The sequence below is a fragment of the Mustelus asterias genome, chromosome 15 (genome assembly GCF_964213995.1).
Source record: "Mustelus asterias chromosome 15, sMusAst1.hap1.1, whole genome shotgun sequence".
NCBI classification, from domain to species: Eukaryota; Metazoa; Chordata; class Chondrichthyes; order Carcharhiniformes; family Triakidae; genus Mustelus; species Mustelus asterias.
The window spans coordinates 7789637-7798193 of record NC_135815.1 but is presented as its reverse complement, the minus strand read 5'-3'; the positions used below and the strand labels follow the sequence as shown (position 1 = coordinate 7798193).

The window sequence follows — 8557 nt, the reverse complement described above, 5'->3', positions numbered from 1 at the left end:
GCTTGTCATTTTCCTGACTGTAACAATACTATTTTGAAGACCATAAAACCATAAGATATAGGAGCAGAATTAGGCCATTCAGCCCATCGAGTCTACTACGTCATTCAATCATGGCTGATATGATTCGCATCCTCATTCTCCTGCCTTCTCCTCGAAACAGCAAGAGATTTCTCCCCAGTTAGAACCATAGAACCATAGAAAATTACAGCTCAGAAACAGGCCTTTTGGCCCTTCTTGTCTGTGCCGAACCATTTTTTGCCTAGTCCCACTGACCTGCACTTGGACCATATCCCTCCACACCCCTCTCATCCATGAACCCGTCCAAGTTTTTCTTAAATGGTAAAAGCATTTACCACTTTATCCGGCAGCTCATTCCACACTCCCACCACTCTCTGCGTGAAGAAGCCCCCCCTAATATTCCCTTTAAACTTTTCTCCTTTCACCCTTAACCCATGCCCTCTGGTTTTTTTCTCCCCTAGCCTCAGCGGAAAAAGCCTGCTTGCATTCACTCTATCTATACCCATCAAAATCTTATACACCTCTATCAAATCTCCCCTCAATCTTCTACACTCCAGGGAATAAAGTCCCAACCTATTCAATTTCTCTGTAACTCAGCTTCTCAAGTCCCGGCAACATCCTTGTGAACCATCTCTGCACTCTTTCAATCTTATTTACATCCTTCCTGTAACTAGGTGACCAAAACTGTACACAATACTCCAAATTCGGCCTCACCAATGCCTTATATAACCTTACCATAACACTCCAACTTTTATACTCGATACTCCGATTTATAAAGGCCAATGTACCAAAGGCACTCTTTACGACCCTATCCACCTGTGATGTCACTTTTAGGGAATTCTGTACCTGTATTCCCAGATCCCTCTGTTCAACTGCACTCTTCAGAGTCCTACCATTTACCCTGTACGTTCTACTTTGATTTGTCCTTCCAAAGTGCAATATCTCACACTTGTCTGCGTTAAATTCCATTTGCCATTTTTCAGCCCATTTTTCTAGTTGGTCCAAATCCCTCTGCAAGCTTTGAAAACCTTCCTCACTGTCCACTACACCTCCAACCTTTGTATCATCAGCAAACTTGCTGATCCAATTGACCACATTATCATCCAGATCATTGATATAGATGACAAACAACAATGGACCCAACACCGATCCCTGCGGCACACCACTAGTCACAGGCCTCCACTCAGAGAAGCAATCCTCCACAACCACTCCCTGGCTTCTTCCATTGAGCCAGTGTCTTATCCAATTTACTACCTCCCCATGTATACCTAGCGACTGAACCTTCCTAACTAACCTCCCATGAGGGACCTTGTCAAAGGCCTTGCTGAAGTCCATGTAGACAACATCCACCGCCTTCCCTTCATCCACTTTCCTGGTAACCTCCTCGAAAAACTCTAATAGATTGGTCAAACATGACCTACCACGCACAAAGCCATGTTGACTCTCCCTAATAAGTCCCTGTTGTGAAGTTGTGATGACTTCAGCCAGGCTAATGAGGTTGGCTTGCTAGAGTATGAACTACCTGATGCGTCTTGGCGTGTGCGATGGTGGTATAGTGGTGAGCATAGCTGCTTTCCAAGCAGTTGACCCGGGTTCGATTCCTGGCCATCGCATTGAGAATTGATTTGCAACTTTATCCACGGCCTCCTGCATTTTAAACCGAGTGGACAAAAACAGGGTGAACGCAACGTTTGACCATAATGAAATACAATAGAGATATCATTTTCCTGGTGCGGAGAGGGGCGGGTCGGGATGCCGACCTCCTCGTGAACCTGCTCCTGGGCCTGGCGAGACACGCCATCAGTAGGTCCAGGCAGCGGGCGATCGACGGGGCTGTCCATCCCGATTGTCTGCCCCTCTACCGCGGCTACATTCGCGGCCAGGTGTCTCTGGAGAGGGAGCATGCGGTGTCCACGGGCGTGGTTGACGCCTTCCGTGACCGCTGGGCACCGCAGGGGCTGGGGTGTATTATCGAACCTGATAATCACCTTTTGGTTTGATGTTTTAAGTTTCCTTTCGACTTTGTTTTTGGTTCGGGCTGTTCCCCCCTTTTCTTTTGGGGAGCTGCCCCTTTTAATTTGTCCCTAAGTTAATTTGAGTTCGTTTACTTGGTTGGTGTTGAAAGAAATACCTGATGAGTCCTAATTGATGGTTAAATCAGGGAGCCTCATGCTCCCTATTTAAAGCAGGTGCGTCAGACTCCCAGCCTGCATTCAGCAGGGAGCAACTGGAGAGCTGGCTGTGTGCAGACGTATGGTGTAAATAAAGTAACTTGGTGACGGGACTTTCGCCTCCGTGGAGTTATTACACCAGTGTCCTGGCCAATATTTACCCCTCAATTAACATCATAAAGTCCACTCACCTGACGAAGGGGCAGCGCTCCGAAAGCTCGTGATACCAATTAAATCTGTTGGACTTGAACCTGATGTTGTGAGATTTCTTACTCTGCCAACTTCATAAAGAAACAAATAATCTGCTCAATGCTATTTGTTGGATCTTGCTGTGCACAAATTGTTTGACGTTATTTCTACATTACGACAGTGATAAGATTTCAAAAAATACTGAATTGGTTGTAAAGAGCTTTGAGACATCTTAGATTGTGAATGTGTCCTTTCTTTAAATCGCCAGCACTGCACAGTGCTGGAATGTGTTAACAGTGCCGTAACCACGGCGTACAAGTTATGTTGCAGCACTCAGCGATTGAAGTTGCTCCACTGTAGTCCGAGTCACAGGACTATCATGGGAGGCAGCCCTCCAACAGTTCACTGATCAACTCTGTTGTGAGTGATACTGAGACTAAAGGCTCATTGTCTGTTGTGGCTGGCTGGAGAGTGCAGACAATCATGTCTGGAGTTGTGTGTTTCCTCATTGGGGATTTGACCAGCTGCACCTTTCCAGATATGATCTGAACTGCTCGATCTCAATCAGTACTGTGGGGCAAGTGGGATAGAGAGTGGGGGAAGCATGGGCGAGGGAAGTGGGCTCAAATGGCATGGTGGCACAGTGGTTAGCACTGCTGCCTCACAGCACCAGGGACCTGGATTCGATTCCTGGCTTGGGTGACTGTCTGTGTGGAGTTTGTACCTTCTCCCCGTGTCTGCGTGGGTTTCCTCCGGGATGCTCCGGTTTCCTCCCGTAGTCCAAAGATGTGCAGGTTAGGTGGATTAGCCATGCTAAAATTTCCCCTTAGTGTCAGGGGCACTAGCTAAGGTAAATGCATGGGGTTATGGGGATAGGGCCTGGGTGGGATTGTGATCAGGGCAGACTCGATGGGCCGAATGGCCTCCTTCTGCACTACGAAGGGATGAGGGTTCGGGGTAGAGGGTGAGGCTATGAAGGCTCTTGCTTTTGTTAACGATCCAGTAACTTTGCCCAGTAATTGGGCAGAAGAGGGTGAGAGCGAGAGAGAGAGAGAGAGAGAAGGAACATTAATGTCATTAGAATGTAGGATCTGCCCCTTTGCAGTCTAATGTCCCGCCATGCCACTGGCCAAGTGGCTAATGTCGCTTTGATTGGGGTAACGGTCTATCGTTACTAAGGTAACTATACTCCAGACTGAATCAGAGCCTTCCAGTGAAGAAAAGAGAGAGATAAAAATCCAGTCAGATTGGAAGCAATGCCATTTTGCCACTCAAACATACAGATTAAAGGAATTCCACCATCATGACAAAGAACTCCTTCCAAAATGCTTTCTAGTAACTATACAGACAGCTAAACAACGGCAGGTAACTGCCACCGTTAGCCTATTGCATTCTCAACCATGTATGATGCTGTAAGTTTTAAAGACACAAAAGAACATGCAAGAAATAGGAGCAGGTATAGGCCATTCGGCCCCTCGAGCCTGCTCCATCATTCATTCTGATCATGGCTGATCTGATTATGGCCTTACCCCCACTTTCCCGCCTTCCCCCCCCCCGTATCCATTGACTCAAAAACCTATCGAACTCAGCTTTGAATATATTCCGGACCACTTCAAGTGAGGCAGTTTGTGTTGCTACTGTTAGGGTATGAGATCAGAAACCCCGAGGTATATTATGAAGTTAGGCTATTTGCTATTTTGGTATTAATGTGAGGATATGATGTTTCACTCCAAACGCAATTCTACTGACAAATTGGGAAGCTTTTATCAAAACAAACTTTATCTAACAATACAGTTTAACTATAACAAATGAATTAGCTTAACATTTGAACAATGCTTAAACATGATAAGAAACAATTCTTAACTGCTAATCTATCTCTATGAGTTCCAATTCAAGCAATATTCCTCTTACAGACTTAAAGCCCCTCTTCTAAATCAGTTAGCAAACACAGGCTTATGTGTTTGTAATTAGATTGCCAGCTTTAGAGCTTTTGGAGCACTTCTGCAGAGAGAGACATGTCTTGCTTCTTTCAGAACCAGGCAGGAACTGACTGCTTTAAAAAAGACACATAAGCTGTGAATCTTCCCTGCAGGCTTAGCTCCTCCCATTGGCACATAACTCTGTCTCTGTCAATCAACCTAATCAGAACTTTAACCCCAAGGGAAACCTAAGTAAATACAAATGCATTAACTCTGTTTAGACAACCACACCATTGGCTAAAATGTGTTATTATCCTGCAGTCTCAGCATGGAGTTGCATGTTTTTTTCCAGACAAATTGACACCGTCTAAAACAGAGATGAATTTTAAACATGCCCCTTACAAGAAACATGATATAAATACATTTCTTAAAGGCACAGTCTCATCAGACTACTTCCATCTCAATGTGGCCTGGCATGGATTTTAAACAAAAATTATTCATTGATGAGATGTGGGTATGTCTAGCTAGATCAGCATTTATTGTCCATCCCCAGTAAAGTGTGGAGTAGGCGAGGGTAGCATACCTGTACCTATTACTCTCCACAGTGACCTGCCAATGGCATCAGGACAAGGCGTCAACTTGTGGGTGTGGGGTTAGAGGGTAGGGGTGGGGGAGCGGGAGTGAGTGTGGGGGGAGGGGATGGGGGTGTGGGTGGGGAGTGGGAGTGGGGGTGGGGGTGGGGAGTGGGGGTGTGTGTGGGAGGGAGGGGCTGGGGGAGTGGGAGAAGGGGAGCGGGAGCAAGAGTGGGGATGGGGGAGTGGGGATGGGGAAGCGGGGATGGAGGTGGAGGAGTGAGGATGGGGGTGAGGGGAGCAGGTGTGGGGGCGGGGGTGGGGATGGGGGAGTGGGAGTGGGTGTGGGGGGAGTGGGCAGGGCAGCAGGAGTGGAGGTTGGGGTTGGGTGGGGGTGGGGAGCGGGAGTGGGGGTGGAGGAGCGGGAGTGGGGGTGGGGGTGGGGGAGCGGAAGTGGGGGTGGGGGAGCGGGAGTGGGGGGAGTGGGTGGGGATGGGGGAGCAGGAGTGGGGATGGAGGTTGGGGTTGGGTGGGGGTGGGGAGCGGGAGTGGGGGTGGGGGAGCGGGAGTGGGGGTGGGGGAGTGGGAGTGGGGGTGGGGGGAGTGGGAGTGGGGGAGTGGGAGTGGGGGTGGGAGTGGGGGTGGGGGTGGGGGAGTGGGAGTGGGGGTGGGGGAGCGGGAGTGGGGGTGGGGGGAGGGGGAGTGGGAGTGGGGGAGTGGGAGTGGGGGTGGGGGAGCGGGAATGGGAGTGGGAGTGGGGGAGCGGGAGTGGGGGTGGGGGAGCGGGAGTGGATGTGGGGGGAGTGGGCGGGGATGGGGGTGGGGGAGCAGGAGTGGGGGTGGGGGGAGCGGGAGTGGGTGTGGGGGGAGTGGGCGGGGATGGGGGTGGGGGAGCAGGAGTGGGGGTGGGGGAGCGGGAGTGGATGTGGGGGGAGTGGGCGGGGATGGGGGTGGGGGAGCAGGAGTGGGGGTGGAGGTTGGGGGTGGGAGTGGGGCTGGGGGGAGTGGGAGTGGGGTTGGGGGAGCGGGAGTGGGGGTGGGGGAGCGGGAGTGGGGGTGGGGGAGCAGGAGTGGGTGTGGGGGGAGTGGGCGGGGATGGGGGTGGGGGAGCAGGAGTGGGGGTGGAGGTTGGGGGTGGGAGTGGGGCTGGGGGGAGTGGGAGTGGGGTTGGGGGAATGGGAGTGGGGATGGGGGAGCGGGAGTGGGGGTGGGGGAGCGGGAGTGGGGGTGGGGGGAGTGGGCGGGGATGGGGGTGGGGGAGCAGGAGTGGGGGTGGGGGAGCGGGAGTGGATGTGGGGGGAGTGGGCGGGGATAGGGGTGGGGGAGCAGGAGTGGGGGTGGAGGTTGGGGTTGGGTGGGGGTGGGGAGCGGGAGTGGGGCTGGGGGGAGTGGGAGTGGGGGTGGGGATGGGGAAAGGGGTGCAAACAGCAGAGAACCCTATTGGCAGTGGTGGGACCCGTTGCTGACCAATGGCAAGCTGCCTCCGCTGCCATGGGGGTGCGAGGAAAAACCCACCCTTTAAATTCGCTTCTCTCTGTGGACGCTGCCAAACCTGCTTATCCAGCATTTCCTGCTTTCATTTAAACTGAAATAAACAGCCTGTCGGATTCCTTTTGGAGAGATTTGTGAGAAAGTGATGCAGAAGCGCAGGAGAAAGTGAGACAAAGATTGCTGAGGATAATGGAGCTGAACCCACAGACCGCAATCAATAAGGACACACAACAACACCTCCTCCATGATTATCCTCAACACCAGTGCCCCACAACGCTGTGTCCTCAGAGCCTTTATAGCCCCTTTGTCTGGATAGTGCGCAAGAAACAATACTTTTCACTGTATCCCAATATATGTGACAATAATAAATCAGATCGAATCAAATCTAAGAAGGTGCGACTATCTGGAAAGACTGACCCGACTGGGGCTCTTTAGAAAATAATTTGTTGATAGCGTGTCTTTGAAAATCGCAAACGGGTTCGATTGGACCATCCATATGTTATTCACTTTGGGACGGCACGGTGGCACAGTGGTTAGCACTGCTGCCTCACAGCGCCAGGGACCCGGGTTCAATTCCAGTCTCGGGTCACTGTCTGTGTGGAGTTTGCACATTCTCTCCGTGTCTGCGTGGGTTTCCTCCGGGTGCTCCGGTTTCCTCCCACAGTCCAAAGGTGTGTGGGTTAGGTGGATTGGCCATGCTAAATTGACCCCTAGTGTCAGGGGGATTAGCAGGGTAAGTGTGTGGGGTTGTGTGGATAGAGCCTGGGTGGGATTGTGGTCGGTGCAGACTCGATGGGCCGAATGGCCTCCTTCTGCTCTGTAGGGATTCTATAAGTCTATGATAAATTGTTAGAGATTCAGGAGAAACATGTTTACTGAAAAAATGCTAAGAGCATGGACCTCACTACCACTGGGATAGTGGTTGCATACAAAGAACAAAGAACAGTACAGCACAGGAACAGGCCCTTCGGCCCTCCAAGCCTGTGCCGATCACGTTGTCCTATCTAGGTCTGCACTGACAATAGCTACCAAAGGACAGATGGGTTTTTCCGACAATCACTGTCAATGTGACAGAGACTGGCTTTCAATTCCAGAATTGTTAACTGAATTTTAATTCCACCGACTGCCGTGGTGGGATTTGAACATGTGTCCCCAGATCATTAGCCCGGGCCTCTGGTTTTCTGGTGCAGTTTCATAGCATCATAGAATCCCGAGAGTTTTCAGGTTTGAGCTGCTGCTTTACTTTAAAAGGTGTTTGGACATCAGACTGAAAGCAGTGTTTCTCTCTCTCTCGCTGGTATTGTAAATTCTGCTGGCTAGCTGGAAGCGGTTCTCCTGGCCATCCTGGGATGAACGTTCTGCTATTGTGGTTTGCTAGTTAGTACTTAGAGTCTCTCTCTCTCTCTCTCCTTGGTGTTTTGGGAAGCTGTTCGAGCTTCAAGCTTGTCTGTGTTTTTATCAAGAGACTGCAGCATCCAACCTAAGGACTAAGTTCCAGCATCACATGAGCATTCGTATTTTCTGTGTTAAACCTCTGTGGCCAGGGTTTTGTTTATGGGAATTGTTTAGTTGGAACGGTCTTTTCTCCTTGGAGAGACGTAGGATGAGAGGAGACCTAATAGAGGTGTATAAGATGTTGAGAGGCATAGATCGGGTGGACTCTCAGAGGCTTTTTCCCAGGGTGGAAATGTCTGCTACGAGAGGACACAGGTTTAGGGTGCTGGGGGGGGTAGGTACAGGGGAGATGTTAGGGGTAAGTTTTTCACACAGAGGGTGGTGGGCGAGTGGAATCGGCTGCCGTCAGTGGTGGTGGAGGCGAACTCAATCGGGTCTTTTAAGAGACTCCTGGATGAGTACATGGAGCTTAATAGGATGGAGGGTTATAGGTAGGTCTAGAAGGTAGGGATGTGTTTGGCACAACTTGTGGGCCGAAGAGCCTGTTTGTGCTGTAGTTTTTCTATGTTCTATGGTATTTAGCTGTTAAGGTTTATACAATATCATAGGGTTTTTTTCTTGTTTGTAAAAATTATTGCCAATTTTCTTTCTATATGTGTTAACTGTATTCTTAAATAAACTTTGTTTGCTAAAAGCTCCCTAGTGGGTCATTTGAATCATACCTGAAGTGAAACATTTCACCCTAGCCAAATTCAAATGGCAAAACTTATGATCCAGGTGGGCTTCATAAAAGACTTTAGAG

At 50.2% G+C, this 8557-nt stretch overlaps 1 non-coding gene across 1 annotated transcript; it reads left to right on the top strand.

The window, feature by feature from the left end:
- Positions 1–1559: 1559 nt before the first annotated feature.
- On the top strand, positions 1560–1631 carry trnag-ucc (transfer RNA glycine (anticodon UCC)). Its single transcript has one exon. It is a non-coding gene; the product is annotated as a tRNA-Gly (tRNA).
- Positions 1632–8557: the final 6926 nt, after the last annotated feature.